This window comes from Coregonus clupeaformis, unplaced genomic scaffold (genome assembly GCF_020615455.1).
Source record: "Coregonus clupeaformis isolate EN_2021a unplaced genomic scaffold, ASM2061545v1 scaf0134, whole genome shotgun sequence".
Lineage (NCBI taxonomy): Eukaryota > Metazoa > Chordata > Actinopteri > Salmoniformes > Salmonidae > Coregonus > Coregonus clupeaformis.
Genome location: NW_025533589.1, coordinates 500,899 through 526,976, shown reverse-complemented (window position 1 = coordinate 526,976; position 26,078 = coordinate 500,899). Strand labels below are relative to the sequence as shown.

Genomic DNA, 26,078 nt, shown 5'->3' with positions numbered 1-26,078 from the left:
TTAAACATGTACGCATACTTGTTCCGACCATTTACTCAACGAACGTGACGCTCCTAGAATTGTATGGTCATATTGTTATACTAATGTGAACATCAATGCAGTGATTCAATTAGTTTTTCAATATAATATTATATACATATGATAATATATATTTTTCTCTAAACTGAATATTTCTTACTGATGAATAATTGTATTTACTCACAGAGCAGCTCTGGAGGCTTTGACCACTGGCAGCAGCCTCAGAAGACCTTCCTCTGATCTGGAGTATTTCTTCAAGTCAAACACATTTAGCTCCTTTTCTGAAGTCAGCAACACAAAGACCAGAGCTGACCACTGTGCAGGTGACAGTTCTTCTTCTGAGAGACTTCCTGATCTCAGGTAGCTTTGGATCTCCTCCCCACTAGAGAATGGTCATTCAGTTCATTCAGACAGTGGAACAGATTGATGCACCTCTCTGGGAGAGGGATTCTCCCTGATCTTCTCCTTGATGTACTTGACTGTTTCTTCATGGCTCTGTGAGCTGCTTCTTGTCTTTGTCAGTAGACCTCGTAAGTGCTTCTGATTGGACTCCAGTGAGAGGCCCAGAAGGAAGCGGAGGAAAAGGTCCATGTTTCCTGTCTCACTTTGTAAGGCTTTATCCACAGCACTCTTGTAGACTGTAACTTGACGCTTCTGTCTGATCCTCACAGAAAAGTTGCTGGACGTTGATTGAGGCTTGGCCATTAGATTCTCGTTGTTGTTGATGAATGAGAAGGACACATATACAGCAGCCAGAAACTCCTGAATGCTCAGATGCACAAAGCAGTACACCTTGTCCTGGTACAGCCCAGATTCCTCTTTAAAGAGCTGTGTGCACAATCCTGAGTACACTGAGGCTTCATTGACATCAATGCCAGCCTCTTTCAGGTCTTCTTCATAGAAAATCAGATTGCCATTCACAAGCTGTTGAAAAGCCAGTTTTCCCAGTGACAGAATGCTCTCTTTATTCCAGTGTGGACCTGTCTCTTCTTTCCCAAGATACTTATCATTCTTCTGTTTGGTATGAAACTCCACAAGGTGTGTGTACATCTCAGTCAGAGTCTTGGGCATCTCTTCTCTCTTATGTTTCAACATGTGTTCAAGGACTATTGCAGAGAAACCAACAGAAGACTGGAATGTGGCACATGATGTGGAGGCTCCTTGATGTCTTTATGTGTGAGATGATTCTGCTGGCCAGGTCCTCATCACTGAATCTCTTCCTGAAGTACTCCTCCTTCTGTGGGTCATTGAACCCTCGTACCTCTGTCACCTGGTCAACACACACTGAAGGGATCTTATTGGCTGCTGCAGGTCGGGTAGTTATCCAGAGGAGAGCAAAGGGAAGCAGATTTCCCTTGATGAGATTTCTCAGCAGAACATCCACTGAGGTTGACTCTGTGACGTCACAACAGATCTTGTTCTTCTGGAAGTCTAGGGGCAGTCGGCACTCATCCAGACCATCAAAGATGAACAGAAATGTGTACTTGTCGTAGTTGGAGATTCTTGATTCTCTGGTTTCGATTGAGAAGTGATTGAGAAGTTCAATGAAAGTGTGTTTTTCACCTTTCATCAAATTCAGCTCCCGAAAAGGGAATGAAAATACAAATTGGACATCCTGATTTGCTTTTCCTTCAGCCCAGTCCAGAATGAACTTCTGCACAGAGACTGTTTTTCCAATGCCAGCGACTCCCTTTGTCAGCACAGTTCTGATAAGTTCCAGTTAAGGGTTTGAAGATGTCGTTACATTTGATTGCAGTCTCTGGTCTTGCTTGTTTCCTGGTTGTTGTCTCAATCTGTCTCAGCTCATGTTCATTATTGACCTCTCCTGTTCCACCCTCTGTGATGTAGAGCTCTGTGTAGATCTTATTGAGAAGTGTTGGGTTTCCTTGTTTAGCGATCCCCTCAAATACACATTGAAACTTCTTCTTTAGATTAGATTTGAGTTCACGTTGGCAAATCACAGCAAGCTCATCTGAATGAAGAAATAACACAGAGGATATTAATATTACGTATGTTTTAATGCCTACAGTATTGTAGGACTGTTATAAAGTTTTTAATAAAAATACTTTGTTCTCTTAACTTACTGTATAAATGTGTACATGTTTTCATAATGCATTACAGATTGGTATTCTCTCTCTCTCTCTCTCTCTCTCTCTCTCTCTCTCTCTCTCTCTCTCTCTCTCTCTCTCTCGCTCTCTCTCTCTCTCTCAACACAACACATCCCTGCTGCTACTTGATGAGGTCACTAGATGTTGTGTTAAGGCTGCTACAATATCACTGAGTTACACAGCTACTTTAGCTGTACTTTAGCTACAGCTTTTAAATGTTCGTTATAAAACAGCATTCAACATATGGCAGACAGCTCTTACTTTTCTTCAGTGTTTCAGCAAGCTCCTTCTGGTTCATTTTCCTCAGGACGTGCAGTGTGATCTTCAGAGCCCCCTCTCTGGCACTGCTCTCCTGCTTCTCATCTTCAGCATCCACCACTTCCTTATCCTGCTTCTGACTCTCAAAGCCTTCTGGGAGTTCTGGACTAAGAATCCTCTTGAACATCTTCAGCTCGTTTCTTCACAAATGTCATAATATTCTCTTCAAGCAACTGAAATAAATCAAGTAAATAAGTTAAGCAAGAGACTAAATGCTTTCTCATTAACACATGAATGAATGATTGACAGATCAACTTTACTTGAGGTAAACAAAAACAAATGTACATAACAGGACCACATACACTGAATATGGAGGCCAGGTCTGTTTGATGACTCTGGGAAGACTGACCACTGAGAATCTCTGACTCTGATCTCTCCTGTTGGTTTCTGCGGACAAAACATGAGATTACATCTCCTCATCCAGGGAGTGCACACACACACACACACACACACACACACACACACACACACACACACACACAGGAGGGAATGTTGTGTTTGTTTAATATTGTTTCAGGACTCTGAAAATGAAAAAAAAAGGATTAGCCTATGGATTATGAAAACAACAAAAATAAATGGGAAAATGGGAGAGGAGAAATGACTAGAGACAGTGTTGTTTAACTCACTGACCATGACCCATGAGTTCTTCTTACCTTTGTTCACTAGAAAAGTCTTCCTCTCTAAACTTCATAGGTAGACCCATAGACCAGTCACTCTTCATGGACACACAGCTGGGTACAGGGGAGGCTGGTCTCTCCTGCTTGATTGGGCTTCAACACAACAGAGACAAACATTACATCTCTCATCTACTCTGAGCTAAGATGGGGAAACATAAGAAGAGTTACATTCCAAAACGCTATATATCCATTTTCAGAAATGTTGGTCAATTATATTTTATCCGAATACAACCGGTGTACACTTTACCGTGAAATCCTTCCTCAGTCCTTTCCCAACAATGCAGAGTTAAAAGTAAAAAAAAGTTGCTAAATAGAAAAAGGAAATAGTAACACAATAAAATAACAATAATGAGGCTATAAGGAGTACCAGTACTGAGTCAATGTGCAGGGGTACCAGGTAGTTGAGGTAATAACTAGACTATATACAAGGAGTACCAGTACTGAGTCAATGTGCTGGGTACCGGGTAGTTGAGGTAATAACTAGACTATATACAAGGAGTACCAGTACTGAGTCAATGTCCAGGGGTACCAGGTAGTTGAGGTAATAACTAGACTATATACAAGGAGTACCAGTACTGAGTCAATGTGCAAGGTACCAGGTAATAGAGGTAATATGTACATGTAGGTAGGGGTAAAAGTGACTAGGCAATTAGGATAGAGATTACATCTCCTCATCCAGGGAGTGCACACACACACACACACACACAAACACACACACACACACACACACACACACACACACACAGGGAGGGAATGTAGTGTTTGTTTAATATTGTTTTAGGACTATGAAAATGGAAAAAAGGTTTAGCCTATGGATTATGAAAACAACAAAAAGAAATGGTAAAATGGGAGAGGAGAAATGACTAGAGACAGTGTTGTTTAACTCACTGACCATGACCCATGAGTGCTTCTTACCTTTGTTCAGTAGAAAAGTCTCCCTCTCTAAACTTTATAGGAGGTTCCATAGATTTGTCACTCTTCATGGACACACAGCTGGGTACAGGGGAGGCTGGTCTCTCCTGCTTGATTGGGCTTCAACACAACAGAGACAAACATTACGTCTCTCATCTACTCTGAGTTCAGATGGGGAAACATGAGAAGAGTTTCATTCCAAAACGCTATATATCCATTTTCAGGAATGTTGGTAAATTAGCTTTTATTGTTTAAAGAAATTCTGAAAGAGATTGGTGTGTTTTTTCACTATCTAATCATGGCATGGGGTTGTTCAATGACAGCCACGTATTTGTTTAAAATCTATCACTTGATGGTTTCATTTCAGAGAGACAAATAATCATGTTTCTTTGCACAATGCTATATATCTGCCTCACTCTCAGAGACATACGTAGTACTGCTAGGTTTTACACAGTAATAATATATATCTGCCTCACTCTCAGAGAAATAAGTAGTACTGATAGGTTTTACACAGTAATAATATAATATATCTGCCTCACTCTCAGAGAAATAAGTAGTACTGCTAGGTTTTACACAGTAATAATATATATCTGCCTAACTCTCAGAGAAATAAGTAGTACTGCTAGGTTTTACACAGTAATAATATATATATCTGCCTCACTCTCAGAGAAATAAGTGCCTCACTCTCAGAGAAATAGGTAGTACTGCTAAGTTTTACATAGTCAAATGTGACCGATCAGCTCAATTTTATGTAGCAAAATTTAAAATTTGTGTTTTTTACATTGGATAAAAGTAGAGACTCAGCTAGAAAAAGGTATATCATACACTACAGTTGAGGAACAATGGGAAAGTAATTCTGCTTTGAAAGATGATAAACTTGTAACCTCTCTTTGAGAAAATGGCCTTTGAAAGTTTTGGTACACCTACTGGAGAGCTCTTCTTTATCTACAGTGGTGTTACTTTGGCAGATAATGTCACCCATCTAAATAAATAGTATATATATATATAGTTAACTAAATGTATGGTGTTTTTGGTTTATGTCAGTTTCATTGTTTGCTATAAATGGTTATGTTATGGTTGTAAGTGGTAGAATGAACTAGAAAATGTCATATTTTGAAATTCTGAGTAATTACTACTTTAGTAAGGATATACTTTATTCAGTACTACTGCAGTTACTAAATAATTCCAATAGATGGCAGCATAAGACCACAAATGACATTTCAGAAGATCAGTTTAGTTTTCTCCCTGGATACACCACCACGCCCCCTCACAGGAAAATCTCCTGCACACGCTTTACTGTCCCTTTCCCACACTGCTAGCAAGAGGAACGACTGAAAAAGCATTTAACAGATTACTGTGAAATAATATAATGATGATTCATGTTTATTATAATTAGCTGTTTTTATGCTCCTGTTTTGAAATTATACTTCATTACTATAACGATTATCAATAAGCCTGATCATTAATTTAGTCACCTCTGGTCGAGAAAAACGTATTTTCCTAGTACATTAATTGTCAGATTCATCAACCAGCAGCGAGCACTTCTAGCACAAGTGAGGGGCATGTTGAGGTACATTTGCTAACCGCGAGGGTTGCATGATGTAATTTATTGGTGGGCTGGAAGACGCACTCTTGTCTTATCTATTCCGAGGTTGTTTAATCGACAATTAGATATTTTTAAATGCATGTATACTAGGGTTGAGGTTGGAGCATCTGACTAGTGATTATTTACCCGGGGTTCAACACCTGCTATAGTCACTATTTAATTGCTCTTCCAAAAGCATCACAGGCCTAATACGAGATATATAGCTAACTAAAGTAATGAGTGACCATTTCAGAAAATCATGGGACATATAGTATTTGGTTGCATGCTATTTTATGTCAATCATATGGCTGCTTGTAGCCTATAACTGATGCTTCGTGGTCTTATGCTGTCATCTATTGGAAATATTTAGCTATTAAAAGTTATTAATTCACGTACAGACATTGGTGAGGCAGCTGAGAAATAAAGTGTATTAGATCAGTCTCAAACCTGCCCCACGCCAATTGCTGGACTTTCACACAGAGGTTACTAGGTCACCCAATTCAACCACATTTGAAAAATAAAACAAATGTGTCTTATTTATCAAGTGTTCTGTCTTGCTATTATACATATAATAAAATAACAACAAAATAATCAAAACACTATTTAATACTATAATTGTATTTACTAAGATAATATTATTACTAAAATAGTTTCTAAACGTGTTCTAGGCTACCCTACCCTAGAATTAGGGGTTAGTGTTACGGCTAAAATAGTTTATAAGTAGGGTAAGAGTTTCTGTATAGAACTTTGTGACATCTGCTGGTGTAAAAAGGGCTTTATAAATACATTTGATTGATTGTTAGGTTTAGGGTTTTTATGGCAAAAAACAGTATGGGTTTATAGCACTCTTGCGCCTCCCTTTGGCCATCTGTGGGTACTACATTCATTCATTTTACATTTACATTTTACATATTTAGCAGACGCTCTTATCCAGAGCGACTTACAGTTAGTGAGTGCATACATTTTCATACTGGCCCCCCGTGGGAAACGAACCCACAACCCTGGTGTTGCAAGCGCCATGCTCTACCAACTGAGCTATATGACACTTGCTAGGCTCATAATCTGAGGTAGCAATTGCGTCGGATCTACAAATCCATCAGCTAGACCACCCGATTAGACAACAATCACCCCAATATACCCATTTGGTTTGCAACTCAGTGAACCTGTGCAGCATTCGCTCAATTTGATGCCTATGAACGAAGATTTCGATGCATATCAAATTACCCAGCAGCCATTTAGAAACAACAAGTCATCAGAAAAATGGTTATTTCTTAATTAAAAAATGTCTTCTGGCTGTTTAAATCTTGAAAAAGAGGACAGGGACATGTGTTTTGTTTAGATTGTAGACTTTTTTCTTAAAACAAATATGTTTAACCATGACCAGAAAATGTTTAATGTTTGATGGCTTTGCGCCAGACAACACTGCTTAGACTGTGGCTCACCACAACATGTACTTAGGTTAACAGTGAGCGCGCTCACCAAGTAGCAGTAACCTTGGTAATAATAAGTTACCTGAGGTAAACCTACAGGGTTAGCGCTCACCAAGTAGCAGTAACCTTGGTAATAATAAGTTACCTGGGGTAAACCTACAGGGTTAACGCAGGCAGGTCTCATTGATAACAATAGTGAAGCTGGCATTGTGACGCAGAAAAATGGACTGGGAATAGAACGTTCTGAAGGCGAGTCGGTGTGACGGAGCTCAATAGAACTAATAGGAGCTGGTAGGGTGAAAAATGCCCAAACATAAGGCCTGTTTTTTCGCGATTACTTCATAACCAGGGACAGAAGGTAATATTATGAAACTGGGCTCCATGGCGGATAAAATTAACTAATTTTATCAGAAATAAACGTTATAAAAAATGTCACTTGAGACGCCCCGAAAATAATATTCAAAAGTTCAGTCCTTGGACACAGAGGGGTTAAACACTAAAGTTACCATCCATCTAGTGAAGAGAGGAGAACCTGACAGAGGGAGCGTAGCCAGCATCCGTCAACGAGAGAGGGAGAAGCCCTCCACGGTATTTAACAGGTGGAAGAAACAACCAGGGAGCTCCATCGGTCCACAAGAAATGCAGGCAGCCGGTGATGATGTAGTGGTAGCTAGGATAACTAGGATGCTGCTGGTAGAGTAGCTAGCTTAGCTAGATGTAGCAGGTCGTTCGTCTGTCCCTCGAGGATGATGACGAATCCGGTGAACCACACAATTAAACAAGAATAGCGAGTGAAAAGGATCTGGCTACACTCATACTGTCCCTGACTGTAAAGCAAAAAGCAAATTGAACAATAAACTTCGGCATCTCAACACTCTATCGAACTCTGTCGTTGTTCCCCAAGATCACCTCAGCCCACTCTGCGCGTAACTGGACAATATGCTTGGCGCCAAACCGTACGTGGACGCGGACAGTTCTGTACGTGGATGCGGACAGTTCTGTAGGAGGACGCGGACAATTCCAGAACGCGGACATGAGCAAAGCAACACAATAAACTAAACCCAGTCTTTACAGTGGCTTACATTAGTAAAATGCATTTTTTTATATTTTTTATATGTAAAACAAACATTCAAAGTTTTTTTATAACAATATTTTGAGATCTGGGCCCATATCCCAAAAAGCGTCTGTTGGGATTTGTTTTCTCATAATCGGATTGAAGTGATGAATAGCTTAGAAGGAATGTATTAATGAGGAGCATAGGTTTGAACTATACTGATATAAATTGTTTCACATAACAGGCTGTGATTCATGTGAGGAACGTTAGGGGCTAGGATGAGATAAAACTTGTATTTCTTATAGATAAGACTTGTATTTCTCACAGATACGAACACTGCCTCTTTGTTGTCTGTGAACCGTCCTTGAACGTAGTACAGTGGAATGGTGTCTTTTGGGTGCTGACTCCACAGGTTGTTATGATAAACTTATGCCTGGCAACAGTGTGCAACAAGTGGAGCGCAGAGGGGTTGGGACCAACCCGTGCGCCAACAGATTGGCTGAGTAAGTCTAAACCACGCTCAGCGTCTACTCTGATTGGCCAGCAGAGAGCTGGGAACTCTCTCTGTCAGAGTATTTGAGGAAGAACCGGTAACAATGGATTAGTTCTCTGAGTGCCCTGCGAGGTATTTCAGTGGACCCGTATATACGAACCTTCATACTTATCATACATACATTTTGCATATAATAAATTAAGCTTGGATTGAAGATCTCTTGATTCTTATTCCAATACCAGATTTGAATTACGCAATTTCTAACACGTCTCAGAGTAGAAAATTGGTCGTATAAGTGTTGTATCAGCCATTCTACTCTTATGGGTATAAATTAAAGCTATGCATGAAGTCTCTAGTCGGCAGATATTTAGGACACCTCATGAGCTGTACTAACCCGTTAAGAGTTAACAGCAGGTGTCTTGATAATACTATAGAATAATGCAGCGAGTCAGTGGTTCCTGTGCCACATGTAATTGCTTTGGAGTAGTTAAAAATATGTAGTTAAAATGATCAATCCATAAATAATATAGACCTACATGCAACAGTTTCTCTTCAGCTTTTGACAATGATTTCTGTATAATAATTATGTATAATAAGTGTTGGTGATTCAATAGCCTAGTTAATCATTACATGTCTTTTAACACACCATCTATAGTATGTTTTGCTCAGTCTGGCAGTTACCCAGAACTATCAGATGCTCTCTCTTGTGGCTGCTGCTGATGTCAACTGCATGTATGTTATCATAATAATGATGTCTGCATAACATTTTGTCTTCATTTTGGCAGATTAACTCATGCTTATTTCTGAATATTAACTCAGGTTTTTGCCCAGCGGCAAATGAGTTGTAGCTGTGGCAGGCGTTGGACCTGTGGCCGAAAAGTGTCCAGTTTGAATCCCGGGCCAGGCGCTGGAAAGAACGGGCGGAATTGATCTGACCCCTGGAGGGCTGCTGGGTTCACGTCCTCAAAACATTCACCTTTCGTTGGGCCCTTGAGCAAGACCCTTAACCACACAACATGCTCTCCATCCAGGGGCGCTGCACTGCAGCTTGAACCTGTGCTGGTCTCAACTGTATGTGTGAGGTCTGCTGTTTGGGGGGGTTAAGAACGGAGCAGAATACATGTTTTTGTTGTTTGCTGGAACTAATGGACAAAGTTGTATTGTATTGTAATGTATTGTATTGTAAAGAAGTCAGGCAGAGTTGGCGTGGGCCATCGTTCAAACAAAGAGATGCCTCCCTGGCCACCAGTGTGTTTGCATATAACCAAGATCAATTCTACAATTCTACAATACTTTTATACACAGTAATTACTTTTTTATATATATAATAATAATAATAATAATAATAATAATAATAATAATAATAATAATAATAATAATTACTTATACACATTACATTTTGGATAGATAGTACTCAGACATCTATAGTGTTTACATTAATGACTATTACCGATCATGATCTTTTTAAATCCCACCCCTCTGCTACTCTCAGCCCCGCCCACCTATCTCCATAGAACATCCTCTTTTGATTTCCACCTGCCATATTTTTTTCAACTGTGCTGTGATGTCATACATGCATTTAAAACCTTTCTAGTCGCATAGTATCCACAGACTAAATTAAAGGTCAATATTTTTCATAAGAGTATTATTCTATTTTTGTTTGACTGACTATGGCTTTCCAAACCCCCAGCACTGCTATTTCTAAGGATAATTTTTTATGAATATTGGGATTTTTCAACCATTCCTATTTTCCTATAAATTATATTCTAGCTAAAAATATTCCTATTTAATAGTAGTAGCCATAATTCATAAATGGCACCTTGCAGGGTTCTATATGGAACCATTTTGGTTCAGGGAAGAAGAACCTCTAGAGTTCTGATTAAAGAACCCTATAAAAGGTTTCTATATAGAACTTTTAGTGGTTCCATATATTAAGCAAGCGATAGAACCCTTTTTGGTTTAAACAGGAGTGAAGAGTGTGTTGATATAATGGTAATATTGTCAACATTTTTGACACATGAAGGTACCCATAAGCAATCATTTCTGACGAAAAATAAAAAACGTGAAAAATTGTGGATATAACGTTTTAGAAATAAACTCTTTATAAGTTCTTAAACAACATCTCACCTCTTAGCTTTGGTGTCATGTTCCCCAGAGAGTCTCATTTTAGAGGCAGGGCCCCCCTCCTCTCTCTCCCCAGAGAGACTCATTTTAGAGGCAGGGATGCCCTCCTCTCTCTCCCCAGAGAGTCTCATTTTAGAGGCAGGGCCCCCCTCCTCTCTCTCCCCAGAGAGACTCATTTTAGAGGCAGGGACACCCTCCTCTCTCTCCCCAGAGAGACTCATTTTAGACCACTGACCCCTAAACAGAGATGCAGCATGTTGGTTGTGGTGAACACAGTGACAACTAATTATTGAAGGTCAATTGTTCTATTTTATCTCTTAGAAATACAACATTTACTAACAGACACGTCCGAACAGTCAGGATTTAATGCAATCACATGAACATGTAGTCATGACTGATATTTTTCACCTTTTCTCCATGTAGTGAAGCTAATAATAATATTAATAATAATAATAATAATAATAATAATAATAATAATAATAATAATATAATATTAATAATAATAATGTCTCACTTTCTCTTGTAATAATTTCACTCATTCTAGTGTGTTGCTTTGTTCAACAGGTCTAATATGATTGTGATATTATTGAATTTAATTCATAATATCAATGTTAAGAAAAGTAAGTTCAGGTTTCATACCAAATTACACAGGAAGTAGGAGGTCATTGTAATTTTGAAAACAACAAATGTTCTGATATTCTGAAAGATTATTTAGAACTATGATACATTAACATTTTTACAAATGGTAAAATAACCACGATATACGAATCCTATAATACGAGATATGAACAATATGTTTTTGAATTTGACTTGCCTACGCCCAGTTAGCGCCATTTTGTATGATTGAACTGACACGTACCTGTCCCAGGTGAAATGGACTGTTAGATCTGAGTGTTTTACTGTCATTCTCTATACTATAATAACACCATATATTTAATTTCCCTACACACTTTACAATAATTCCTTGGAAGAGTCTTACCTTGTAGCCTGAATTCACAACCAGAACATGTCAAATCATTGAGATATTTTCCGTTCTGCTGAGAGAGCACCTTCCTGATGACAAGTGGCTCTGTATCTATGTTCTAGGTACAGTTGATCTTTGGATGCAATAATATCTGGTCAAAGTCTAGTGGCACAACACCATACTATAGCATTAACATAACAGTAGTTTAACCTTTGGCCAGTAATGGTAATGGCATACTATATAATGTTGAATCATTATGATGGATCCAGTTTCAACATATCTCTAACTTTGAAGTATAGAGTGGGGTCCCAAATTATTAAATTAAATGATTTATACTAATACAATTGCTCAGAGAAAGAGATTTTGTTTAACAAGTAATACTTTTTTTCTCAAAAAGGTAGCGGTCAAAATTGACACCCCCGTTCAATACCTCCCTTGCGAGAACACATTGGGAGGGATATTAGACAATTCCTACATACAGAATCCTTCCAAATGAGCGACTACAGGAAGGTAAAGGTACAACTAAACACACAATAAAGAAACAAATCTCCCTAATTGACAGGAGGCTTGAATCTTAGTCATTTACCCACCGGCCTCTTACTACTAACTATCCCAATGTATACATTCTACCAACATCATACATAAATAATCCCTGGTAGGATCCTTACTACTATCCCAATGTATACATTCTACCAACATCATACATAAATAATCCCTGGTAGGATCCTTACTACTATCCCAATGTATACATTCTACCAACATCATACATAAATAATCCCTGGTAGGATCCTTACTACTATCCCAATGTATACATTCTACCAACATCATACATAAATAATCCCTGGTAGGATCCTTACTACTATCCCAATGTATACATTCTACCAACATCATACATAAATAATCCCTGGTAGGATCATTACTACTATCCCAATGTATACATTCTACCAACATCATACATAAATAATCCCTGGTAGGATCCTTACTACTATCCCAATGTATACATTCTACCAACATCATACATACATAATCCCTGGTAGGATCCTTACTACTATCCCAATGTATACATTCTACCAACATCATACATCAATAATCCCTGGTAGGATCCTTACTACTATCCCAATGTATACATTCTACCAACATCATACATAAATAATCCCTGGTAGGATCCTTACTACTATCCCAATGTATACATTCTACCAACATCATACATACATAATCCCTGGTAGGATCCTTACTACTATCCCAATGTATACATTCTACCAACATCATACATCAATAATTCCTGGTAGGATCCTTACTACTATCCCAATGTATACATTCTACTAACATCATACATCAATAATCCCTGGTAGGATCCTTACTACTATCCCAATGTATACATTCAACCAACATCATACATAAATAATCCCTGGTAGGATCCTTACTACTATCCCAATGTATACATTCTACCAACATCATACATAAATAATCCCTGGTAGGATCCTTACTACTATCCCAATGTATACATTCTACCAACATCATACATAAATAATCCCTGGTAGGATCCTTACTACTATCCCAATGTATACATTCTACCAACATCATACATAAATAATCCCTGGTAGGATCCTTACTACTATCCCAATGTATACATTCTACCAACATCATACATAAATAATCCCTGGTAGCATCCTTACTACTATCCCAATGTATACATTCTACCAACATCATACATCAATAATCCCTGGTAGGATCCTTACTACTATCCCAATGTATACATTCTACCAACATCATACATAAATAATCCCTGGTAGGATCCTTACTACTATCCCAATGTATACATTCTACCAACATCATACATAAATAATCCCTGGTAGGATCCTTACTACTATCCCAATTTATACATTCTACCAACATCATACATAAACAATCCCTGGTAGGATCCTTACTACTATCCCAATGTATACATTCTACCAACATCATACATAAATAATCCCTGGTAGGATCCTTACTACTTTCCCAATGTATACATTCTACCAACATCATACATAAATAATCCCTGGTAGGATCCTTACTACTATCCCAATGTATACATTCTACCAACATCATTCATAAATATTCCCTGGTAGGATCCTTACTACTATCCCAATGTATACATTCTACCAACATCATACATAAATAATCCCTGGTAGGATCCTTACTACTATCCCAATGTATACATTCTACCAACATCATACATACATAATCCCTGGTAGGATCCTTACTACTATCCCAATGTATACATTCTACCAACATCATACATCAATAATCCCTGGTAGGATCCTTACTACTATCCCAATGTATTCATTCTACCAACATCATACATCAATAATCCCTGGTAGGATCCTTACTACTATCCCAATGTATACATTCTACCAACATCATACATAAATAATCCCTGGTAGGATCCTTACTACTATCCCAATGTATACATTCTACCAACATCATACATCAATAATCCCTGGTAGGATCCTTACTACTATCCCAATGTATACATTCTACCAACATCATACATAAATAATCCCTGGTAGGATCCTTACTACTATCCCAATGTATACATTCTACCAACATCATACATACATAATCCCTGGTAGGATCCTTACTACTATCCCAATGTATACATTCTACCAACATCATACATCAATAATTCCTGGTAGGATCCTTACTACTATCCCAATGTATACATTCTACTAACATCATACATCAATAATCCCTGGTAGGATCCTTACTACTATCCCAATGTATACATTCAACCAACATCATACATAAATAATCCCTGGTAGGATCCTTACTACTATCCCAATGTATACATTCTACCAACATCATACATAAATAATCCCTGGTAGGATCCTTACTACTATCCCAATGTATACATTCTACCAACATCATACATAAATAATCCCTGGTAGGATCCTTACTACTATCCCAATGTATACATTCTACCAACATCATACATAAATAATCCCTGGTAGGATCCTTACTACTATCCCAATGTATACATTCTACCAACATCATACATAAATAATCCCTGGTAGCATCCTTACTACTATCCCAATGTATACATTCTACCAACATCATACATCAATAATCCCTGGTAGGATCCTTACTACTATCCCAATGTATACATTCTACCAACATCATACATAAATAATCCCTGGTAGGATCCTTACTACTATCCCAATGTATACATTCTACCAACATCATACATAAATAATCCCTGGTAGGATCCTTACTACTATCCCAATTTATACATTCTACCAACATCATACATAAACAATCCCTGGTAGGATCCTTACTACTATCCCAATGTATACATTCTACCAACATCATACATAAATAATCCCTGGTAGGATCCTTACTACTTTCCCAATGTATACATTCTACCAACATCATACATAAATAATCCCTGGTAGGATCCTTACTACTATCCCAATGTATACATTCTACCAACATCATTCATAAATATTCCCTGGTAGGATCCTTACTACTATCCCAATGTATACATTCTACCAACATCATACATAAATAATCCCTGGTAGGATCCTTACTACTATCCCAATGTATACATTCTACCAACATCATACATAAATAATCCCTGGTAGGATCCTTACTACTATCCCAATGTATACATTCTACCAACATCATACATAAATAATCCCTGGTAGGATCCTTACTACTATCCCAATGTATACATTCTACCAACATCATTCATAAATATTCCCTGGTAGGATCCTTACTACTATCCCAATGTATACATTCTACCAACATCATACATAAATAATCCCTGGTAGGATCCTTACTACTATCCCAATGTATACATTCTACCAACATCATACATACATAATCCCAGGTAGGATCCTTACTACTATCCCAATGTATACATTCTACCAACATCATACATCAATAATCCCTGGTAGGATCCTTACTACTATCCCAATGTATTCATTCTACCAACATCATACATCAATAATCCCTGGTAGGATCCTTACTACTATCCCAATGTATACATTCTACCAACATCATACATCAATAATCCCTGGTAGGATCCTTACTACTATCCCAATGTATACATTCTATCAACATCATACATAAATAATCCCTGGTAGGATCCTTACTACTATCCCAATTTATACATTCTACCAACATCATACATAAATAATCCCTGGTAGGATCCTTACTACTATCCCAATGTATACATTCTACCAACATCATACATAAATAATCCCTGGTAGGATCCTTACTACTATCCCAATGTATACATTCTACAAACATCATACATACATAATCCCTGGTAGGATCCTTACTACTATCCGAATGTATACATTCTACCAACATCATACATCAATAATTCCTGGTAGGATCCTTACTACTATCCCAATGTATACATTCTACTAACATCATACATCAATAATCCCTGGTAGGATCCTTACTACTATCCCAATGTATACATTCTACCAACATCATACATAAATAATCCCTGGTAGGATCCTTACTACAATCCCAATGTATACATTCTACCAACATCATACATAAATAATCCCTGGTAGGATCCTTACTACTATCCCAATGTATACATTCTACCAACATCATACATAAATAATCCCTGGTAGGATCCTTACTACTTTCCCAATGTATACATTCTACCAACATCATACATAAAAAATCCCTGGTAGGATCCTTACTACTATCCCAATGTATACATTCTACCAACATCATACATACATAATCCCTGGTAGGATCCTTACTACTATCCCAATGTATACATTCTACCAACATCATACATAAATAATCCCTGGTAGGATCCTTACTACTATCCCAATGTATACATTCTACCAACATCATACATAAATAATCCCTGGTAGGATCCTTACTACTATCCCAATGTATACATTCTACCAACATCATTCATAAATATTCCCTGGTAGGATCCTTACTACTATCCCAATGTATACATTCTACCAACATCATACATAAATAATCCCTGGTAGGATCCTTACTACTATCCCAATGTATACATTCTACCAACATCATACATACATAATCCCAGGTAGGATCCTTACTACTATCCCAATGTATACATTCTACCAACATCATACATCAATAATCCCTGGTAGGATCCTTACTACTATCCCAATGTATTCATTCTACCAACATCATACATCAATAATCCCTGGTAGGATCCTTACTACTATCCCAATGTATACATTCTACCAACATCATACATCAATAATCCCTGGTAGGATCCTTACTACTATCCCAATGTATACATTCTATCAACATCATACATAAATAATCCCTGGTAGGATCCTTACTACTATCCCAATTTATACATTCTACCAACATCATACATAAATAATCCCTGGTAGGATCCTTACTACTATCCCAATGTATACATTCTACCAACATCATACATCAATAATCCCTGGTAGGATCCTTACTACTATCCCAATGTATACATTCTACCAACATCATACATACATAATCCCTGGTAGGATCCTTACTACTATCCCAATGTATACATTCTACCAACATCATACATCAATAATCCCTGGTAGGATCCTTACTACTATCCCAATGTATACATTCTACCAACATCATACATACATAATCCCTGGTAGGATCCTTACTACTATCCCAATGTATACATTCTACCAACATCATACATCAATAATTCCTGGTAGGATCCTTACTACTATCCCAATGTATACATTCTACTAACATCATACATAAATAATCCCTGGTAGGATCCTTACTACTATCCCAATGTATACATTCTACCAACATCATACATCAATAATCCCTGGTAGGATCCTTACTACTATCCCAATGTATACATTCTACCAACATCATACATAAATAATCCCTGGTAGGATGCTTACTACTATCCCAATGTATACATTCTACCAACATCATACATAAATAATCCCTGGTAGGATCCTTACTACTATCCCAATGTATACATTCTACCAACATCATACATAAATAATCCCTGGTAGGATCCTTACTACTATCCCAATGTATACATTCTACCAACATCATACATAAATAATCCCTGGTAGGATCCTTACTACTATCCCAATGTATACATTCTACCAACATCATACATAAATAATCCCTGGTAGGATCCTTACTACTATCCCAATGTATACATTCTACCAACATCATACATAAATAATCCCTGGTAGGATCCTTACTACTATCCCAATGTATATATTCTACCAATATCATACATAAATAATCCCTGGTAGGATCCTTACTTTGCAGCCTGAATAAAGATGATTGCCTTGGCAACATCTATTTGGGGATCCCAATAAAAAACTAAATACTAAACATGACCACAATAATGTCAGCTGTAGTTGTTGTAAGATGCCCATCATACACTGGTGGCAGGTAGCCTAGCGGTTAAGGGTGTTGGACTAGTAACCAAAAGGTCGCTGGTTCGAAACCCTGAGCTGACTAGGTAAAAAACTGTAGATGTGCCCTTGAGTATCTTTGGATAAGAGCGTATGTTAAATGACGAAAATGTAAATACTATTATTTAAAATGGTCAAGGGCTTTATGAATGTATTTTAATGCCTATCATCTGCCATGTAAAGTGTTACCATGCAATTTCTGTGAAAAAAGCCTGAAATGGTGGAAGGTCAAAGATCATGAGTATTTGATGTCTGTGTCTCTCTCAGTCTCTGTCTGTCTCTAACCCCAGTTGTCAGTAAAGAAAACTGTTAGCTGAGGTCTGTTTCTCTCTGTCTCTGTCTGTCTCTAACCCCAGTTGTCAGTAAAGAAAACTGTTAGCTGAGGTCTGTTTCTCTCTGTCTCTGTCTGTCTCTAACCCCAGTTGTCAGTAAAGAAAACAGTTAGCTACACCTCATGGTTAATGGTTTATCCTCATGGTGTGTAGAAAGCATACCTATATGAAAGTATATTTGTTCTTGTCCAGCCATTAAATATTTTTAGATGACAGATCAGGATATCCTATAAACTCTAAACTGGAGAAAGGACAGAGCAGGATATCCTATAAACTCTAAACTTGAGAGAGGACAGAGCAGGATATCCTATAAACTCTAAACTGGAGAGAGGACAGAGCACTGTAATTCTGGAAGTTGGAACACACTCCTAAGTTGAGTGACTCTGAGGAGAGAGAGGAGGGGGACACTGCCAACCCCCAGACCCAGAGAGCAGTCTCCAGTACCCAGCTGTCTGTCTATGACTGGTCCATGTACAATCCTCTCAATGTTATCAGTGGACCAATGCCCTTTGACCCAAAGTAAGATTACTGCCATACATTATAGATCATAAAAGGGGTATTCCTCCCAGATCTGTGGATAATGTGAGAATGTAACAGACTGTAGTCTGGTTGGGAGGTTGGGAGTTCAACGTTATATCAATCATTTATTTATGAAGCCCTTTTACATCAGCAGTTCCATGTGGGGAGAAATAGAGGGAAATGTCTGACATGATGAATGATGCAGGGTGATTTCTGATACTACTGATCATCATTACTGCATGAAATACTATGGGGTTTAATAATGATCCAGGGTGATTTCTCATACTACTGATCATCATTACTGTATGAAATACTATGGGGTTTAATAATGATCCAGGGTGATTTCTCATACTACTGATCATCATTACTGTATGAAATACTATGGGGTTTAATAATGATCCAGGGTGATTTATAATACTACTGATCATCATTACTGTATGAAATACTATGGGGTTTAATAATGATCCAATGTTTTTTTTCATACTACTGATCATCATTACATTATATTATATTATTTAATTGTTGTGTTGTTTCCTGTTTGGACCCCAGGAAGAGTAGCAGTTGCCTTGGCAACGTCTATTTGCGGATCCCAATAAAATACTAAATACTTTCAATGACCACAATAATGTCAGCTGTAGTTGTTGTAAGATGCCCATCACACATTGGTGGCAGGTAGCCTAGCGGTTAAGGGTGTTGTGCCAGTAACCGAAAGGTCGCTGGTTTGACACCCTGGGCTGACTAGGTAAAAAAACTGTTGATGTGCCCTTGAGTCACTTTGGATAAGAGCATACAGTTGAAGTCGTAAGTTTACATAGACCTTAGCCAAATACATTTAAACTCAGTTTTTCACAATTCCTGACATTTAATCCTAGTAAAAATTCCCTGTCTTAGGTCAGTTAGGATCACCACTTTATTTTAAGAATGTGAAATGTCAGAAAAATAGTAGAGAGAATTATTTATTTCAGCTTTTATTTCTTTCATCACATTCCCAGTGGGTCAGAAGTTTACATACACTCAATTAGTATTTGGTAGCATCGCCTTTAAATTGTTTAACTTGGGTCAAACGTTTCGGGTAGCCTTCCACAAGCTTCCCACAATAAGTTGGGTGAATTTTGGCCCATTCCTGCTGACAGAGCTAGTGTAACTGAGTCAGGTTTGTAGGCCTCCTTGCTCGGACACACTTTTTCAGATCTGCCCACAAATGTTCTATAGGATTGAGGTCAGGGCTTTGTGATGGCCACTCCAATACCTTGACTTTGATGTCCTTATACCATTTTGCCACAACTTTGGAAGTATGCTTGGGGTCATTGTCCATTTGGAAGACCCATTTGCGACCAAGCTTTAACTTCCTGACTGATGTCTTGAGATGTTGCTTCAAAATTTCCACATAATTTTCCTTCCTCATGATGCCATCTATTTTGTGAAGTGCATCATTCCCTCCTGCAGCATAGCACCCCCACAGCATGATGCTGCCACCCCCATGCTTTACGGTTGGGATGGTGTTCTTCGGCTTGCAAGCCACCCCATTTTTGCTCACATAACATAACGATGGTCATTATGGCCAAACAGTTCTATTTTTGTTTCATCAGACCAGAGGACATTTCTCCAAAAAGTACGATCTTCGTCCCCATGTGAAGTTGCAAACCGTAGTCTGGCTTTTTTATGGCGGTTTTGGAGCAGTGGCTTCTTCCTTGCTGAGCGGCCTTTCAGGTTATGTCGATATAGGACTTGTTTTACTGTGGATATAGATACTTTTGTACCTGTTTCGTCCAGCATCTTCACAAGGTCCTTTTCTGTTGTTCTGGGATTGATTTGCACTTTTCGCACCAAAGTACGTTAATCTCTAGGAGACAGAATGCGTCTCCTTCCTGAGCGGTATGACGGCTGCGTGGTCCCATGGTGTTTATACTTGCGTACTATTGTTTGCACAGATGAACGTGGTACCTTCAGGCGTTTGGAAATTGCTCCCAATGATGAACCAGACTTGTGGAGGTCTACCTTTTTTTCGGAGGTCTTGGCTGATTTCTTTTGATTTTCCCATGATGTCAAGCAAAGAGGCACTGAGTTTGAAGGTAGGCCTTGAAATACATCCACAGGTACACCTCCAATTGACTCAAATTATGTCAATTAGCCTATCAGAGTCTTCTAAACCCATGACATCAGTTTCTGGAATTTTCCAAGCTACTTAAAGTCACCATCAACTTAGTGTATGTAAACTTCTGACCACTGGAATTGTGATACAGTGAATTATAAGTGAAATAATCTTTCTGTAAATATTTGTTGGAAACATTATTTGTGTCATGCACAAAGTAGATGTCCTAACCGACTTGCCAAAACTATAGTTTGTTAACAAGAAATTAGTGGAGTGGTTGAAAAATGAGTTTTAATGACTCCAACCTAAGTGTATGTAAACTTCCGACTTCAACTGTATGTTAAATGACTAAACTTAGAAAATGTAAATATTATTATTTAAAATGGTCAAGGGCTTTATTAATGTATTTTAATGCCTATCATCTGCCATGTAAAGTGTTACCATGCAATTTCTGTGAAAAAAGCCTGAAATGGTGGAAGGTCAAAGATCATGAGTATTTGATGTCTGTGTCTCTCTCAGTCTCTGTCTGTCTCTAACCCCAGTTGTTAGTAAAGAAAACAGTTAGCTACACCTCATGGTTAATGGTTCAACCTCATGGTGTGTAGAAAGCATACCTGAAACTGAATGTATATGTGTTCTTGTCCAGACATTAAATATTTTTAGATGACAGAGCAGGATATTCTATAAACCCTAACTAGAGAGAGGACAGAACAGGATATCCTATAAACTCTAAACTGGAGAGAGGACAGAGCAGGATATCCTGTAAACTCTAAACTGGAGAGAGGACAGAGCAGGATATCCTGTAAACTCTAAACTGGAGAGAGGACAGAGCAGGATATCCTATAAACTCTAAACTGGAGAGAGGACAGAGCAGGATATCCTATAAACTCTAAACTGGAGAGAGGACAGAGCAGGATATCCTATAAACTCTAAACTGGAGAGAGGACAGAGCAGGATATCCTATAAACTCTAGTAAGTATATGTTTAATCAAGGAAGTGTGTGTCTCCTAAATGGTGTGTGAGTCTTTTTATCCCACTGTAATTCTGGAAGTTGGAACACACTCCTAAGATGAGTGTCTCTGAGGAGAGAGAGGAGGGGGGCACTGCCAACCCCCAGACCCAGAGAGCAGTCTCCAGTACCCAGCTGTCTGTCTATGACTGGTCCATGTACAATCCTCTCAATGTTATCAGTGGACCAATGCCCTTTGACCCAAAGTAAGATTACTGCCATACATTATAGATTATAAAAGGGGAATTCCTCAAAGATCTGTGGAGAATGTGAGAATGTAACAGACTGTAGTCTGGTTGGGAGGTTGGGAGTTCAACGTTATATCAATCATTTATTTATGAAGCCCTTTTACATCAGCAGTTCCATGTGGGGGAGAAATAGAGGGAAATGTCTGACATGATGAATGATGCAGGGTGATTTCTCATACTACTGATCATCATTACTGTATGAAATACTATGGGGGTTTAATAATGATCCAGGGTGATTTCTGATACTACTGATCAACATTACTGTATGAAATACTATGGGGTTTAATAATGATCCAGGGTGATTTCTCATACTACTGATCATCATTACTGTATGAAATACTATGGGGTTTAATAATGATCCAGGGTGATTTCTCATACTACTGATCATCATTACTGTATGAAATACTATGGGGTTTAATAATGATCCAGGGTGATTTCTAATACTACTGATCAACATTACTGTATGAAATATTATTTGTTTCTTTTAAAAACTGCATTGTTGGTTAAGGGCTTGTAAGTAAGCATTTCACTGTAATGTCTACACCTGTTGTATTCAGCGCATGTGGCAAATAAAATTTTATTTGATTAGAAAATATTATGGGGAAAAATACCCAGCTGTCAGAGACTCCAACCAGACCCAGAGAGTAGAGTCTCCAGTACCCAGCTGTCAGAGACTCCAACCAGACCCAGAGAGTAGAGTCTCCAGTACCCAGCTGTCAGAGACTCCAACCAGACCCAGAGAGTAGAGTCTACAGTACCCAGCTGTCAGAGACTCCAACCAGACCCAGAGAGTAGAGTCTCCAGTACCCAGCTGTCAGAGACTCCAACCAGACCCAGAGAGTAGAGTCTCCACTACCCAGCTGTCAGAGACTCCAACCAGACCCAGAGAGTAGAGTCTCCAGTACCCAGCTGTCAGAGACTCCAACCAGACCCAGAGAGTAGAGTCTCCAGTACCCAGCTGTCAGAGACTCCAACCAGACCCAGAGAGTAGATTCTCCAGTACCCAGCTGTCAGAGACTCCAACCAGACCCAGAAAGTAGAGTCTCCAGTACCCAGCTGTCAGAGACTCCAACCAGACCCAGAGAGTAGAGTCTCCAGTACCCAGCTGTCAGAGCCTCCAACCAGACCCAGAGAGTAGAGTCTCCAGTACCCAGCTGTCAGAGACTCCAACCAGACCCAGAGTGTAGAGTTTCCAGTACCCAGCTGTCAGAGACTCCAACCAGACCCAGAGAGTAGAGTCTCCAGTACCCAGCTGTCAGAGACTCCAACCAGACCCAGAGAGTAGAGTCTCCAGTACCCAGCTGTCAGAGACTCCAACCAGACCCAGAGAGTAGAGTCTACAGTACCCAGCTGTCAGAGACTCCAACCAGACCCAGAGAGTAGAGTCTCCAGTACCCAGCTGTCAGAGACTCCAACCAGACCCAGAGAGTAGAGTCTCCAGTACCCAGCTGTCAGAGACTCCAACCAGACCCAGAGAGTAGAGTCTCCAGTACCCAGCTGTCAGAGACTCCAACCAGACCCAGAGAGTAGAGTCTCCAGTACCCAGCTGTCAGAGCCTCCAACCAGACCCAGAGAGTAGAGTCTCCAGTACCCAGCTGTCAGAGACTCCAACCAGACCCAGAGAGTAGAGTCTCCAGTACCCAGCTGTCAGAGACTCCAACCAGACCCAGAGAGTAGAGTCTCCAGTACCCAGCTGTCAGAGACTCCAACCAGACCCAGGGAGTAGAGTCTCCAGTACCCAGCTGTCAGAGACTCCAACCAGACCCAGAGAGTAGATTCTCCAGTACCCAGCTGTCAGAGACTCCAACCAGACCCAGAGAGTAGAGTCTCCAGTACCCAGCTGTCAGAGACTCCAACCAGACCCAGAGAGTAGAGTCTCCAGTACCCAGCTGTCAGAGACTCCAACCAGACCCAGAGAGTAGAGTCTCCAGTACCCAGCTGTCAGAGACTCCAACCAGACCCAGAGAGTAGAGTCTCCAGTACCCAGCTGTCAGAGCCTCCAACCAGACCCAGAGAGTAGAGTCTCCAGTACCCAGCTGTCAGAGACTCCAACCAGACCCAGAGAGTAGAGTCTCCAGTACCCAGCTGTCAGAGACTCCAACCAGACCCAGAGAGTAGAGTCTCCAGTACCCAGCTGTCAGAGACTCCAACCAGACCCAGGGAGTAGAGTCTCCAGTACCCAGCTGTCAGAGACTCCAACCAGACCCAGAGAGTAGATTCTCCAGTACCCAGCTGTCAGAGACTCCAACCAGACCCAGAGAGTAGAGTCTCCAGTACCCAGCTGTCAGAGACTCCAACCAGACCCAGAGAGTAGAGTCTCCAGTACCCAGCTGTCAGAGACTCCAACCAGACCCAGAGAGTAGAGTCTCCAGTACCCAGCTGTCAGAGACTCCAACCAGACCCAGAGAGTAGAGTCTCCAGTACCCAGCTGTCAGAGACTCCAACCAGACCCAGAGAGTAGAGTCTCCAGTACCCAGCTGTCAGAGACTCCAACCAGACCCAGGGAGTAGAGTCTCCAGTACCCAGCTGTCAGAGACTCCAACCAGACCCAGAGAGTAGAGTCTCCAGTACCCAGCTGTCAGAGACTCCAACCAGACCCAGAGAATAGAGTCTCCAGTACCCAGCTGTCAGAGACTCCAACCAGACCCAGAGAGTAGAGTCTCCAGTACCCAGCTGTCAGAGACTCCAACCAGACCCAGGGAGTAGAGTCTCCAGTACCCAGCTGTCAGAGACTCCAACCAGACCCAGGGAGTAGAGTCTCCAGTACCCAGCTGTCAGAGACTCCAACCAGACCCAGAGAGTAGAGTCTCCAGTACCCAGCTGTCAGAGACTCCAACCAGACCCAGAGAGTAGAGTCTCCAGTACCCAGATGTCAGAGACTCCAACCAGACGCAGAGAGTAGAGTCTACAGTACCCAGCTGTCAGAGACTCCAACCAGACCCAGAGAGTAGAGTCACCAGTACCCAGCTGTCAGAGCCTCCAACCAGACCCAGAGAGTAGAGTCTCCAGTACCCAGCTGTCAGAGACTCCAACCAGACCCAGAGAGTAGAGTCTCCAGTACCCAGCTGTCAGAGACTCCAACCAGACCCAGAGAGTAGAGTCTCCAGTACCAAGCTGTCAGAGACTCCAACCAGACCCAGAGAGTAGAGTCTCCAGTACCCAGCTGTCAGAGACTCCAACCAGACCCAGAGAGTAGAGTCTCCAGTACCCAGCTGTCAGAGCCTCCAACCAGACCCAGAGAGTAGAGTCTCCAGTACCCAGCTGTCAGAGACTCCAACCAGACCCAGAGAGTAGAGTCTCCAGTACCCAGCTGTCAGAGACTCCAACCAGACCCAGAGAGTAGAGTCTCCAGTACCCAGCTGTCAGAGACTCCAACCAGACCCAGGGAGTAGAGTCTCCAGTACCCAGCTGTCAGAGACTCCAACCAGACCCAGAGAGTAGATTCTCCAGTACCCAGCTGTCAGAGACTCCAACCAGACCCAGAGAGTAGAGTCTCCAGTACCCAGCTGTCAGAGACTCCAACTAGACCCAGAGAGTAGAGTCTCCTGTACCCAGCTGTCAGAGACTCCAACCAGACCCAGAGAGTAGAGTCTCCAGTACCCAGCTGTCAGAGCCTCCAACCAGACCCAGAGAGTAGAGTCTCCAGTACCCAGCTGTCAGAGCCTCCAACCAGACCCAGAGAGTAGAGTCTCCAGTACCCAGCTGTCAGAGACTCCAACCAGACCCAGAGAGTAGAGTCTCCAGTACCCAGCTGTCAGAGACTC

At 40.2% G+C, this 26,078-nt stretch overlaps 1 long non-coding RNA gene across 1 annotated transcript; it reads right to left on the bottom strand.

Moving 5' to 3' along the window:
- Positions 1 to 2,796: 2,796 nt before the first annotated feature.
- Positions 2,797 to 10,742, bottom strand: LOC123483485. Its single transcript, XR_006658274.1, has 4 exons — positions 10,723 to 10,742; positions 4,037 to 4,153; positions 3,098 to 3,214; positions 2,797 to 2,831 (listed from the first exon to the last, which is right to left on the bottom strand). It is a non-coding gene; the product is annotated as an uncharacterized LOC123483485 (long non-coding RNA).
- Between the last annotated feature and the right edge of the window lie 15,336 nt (positions 10,743 to 26,078).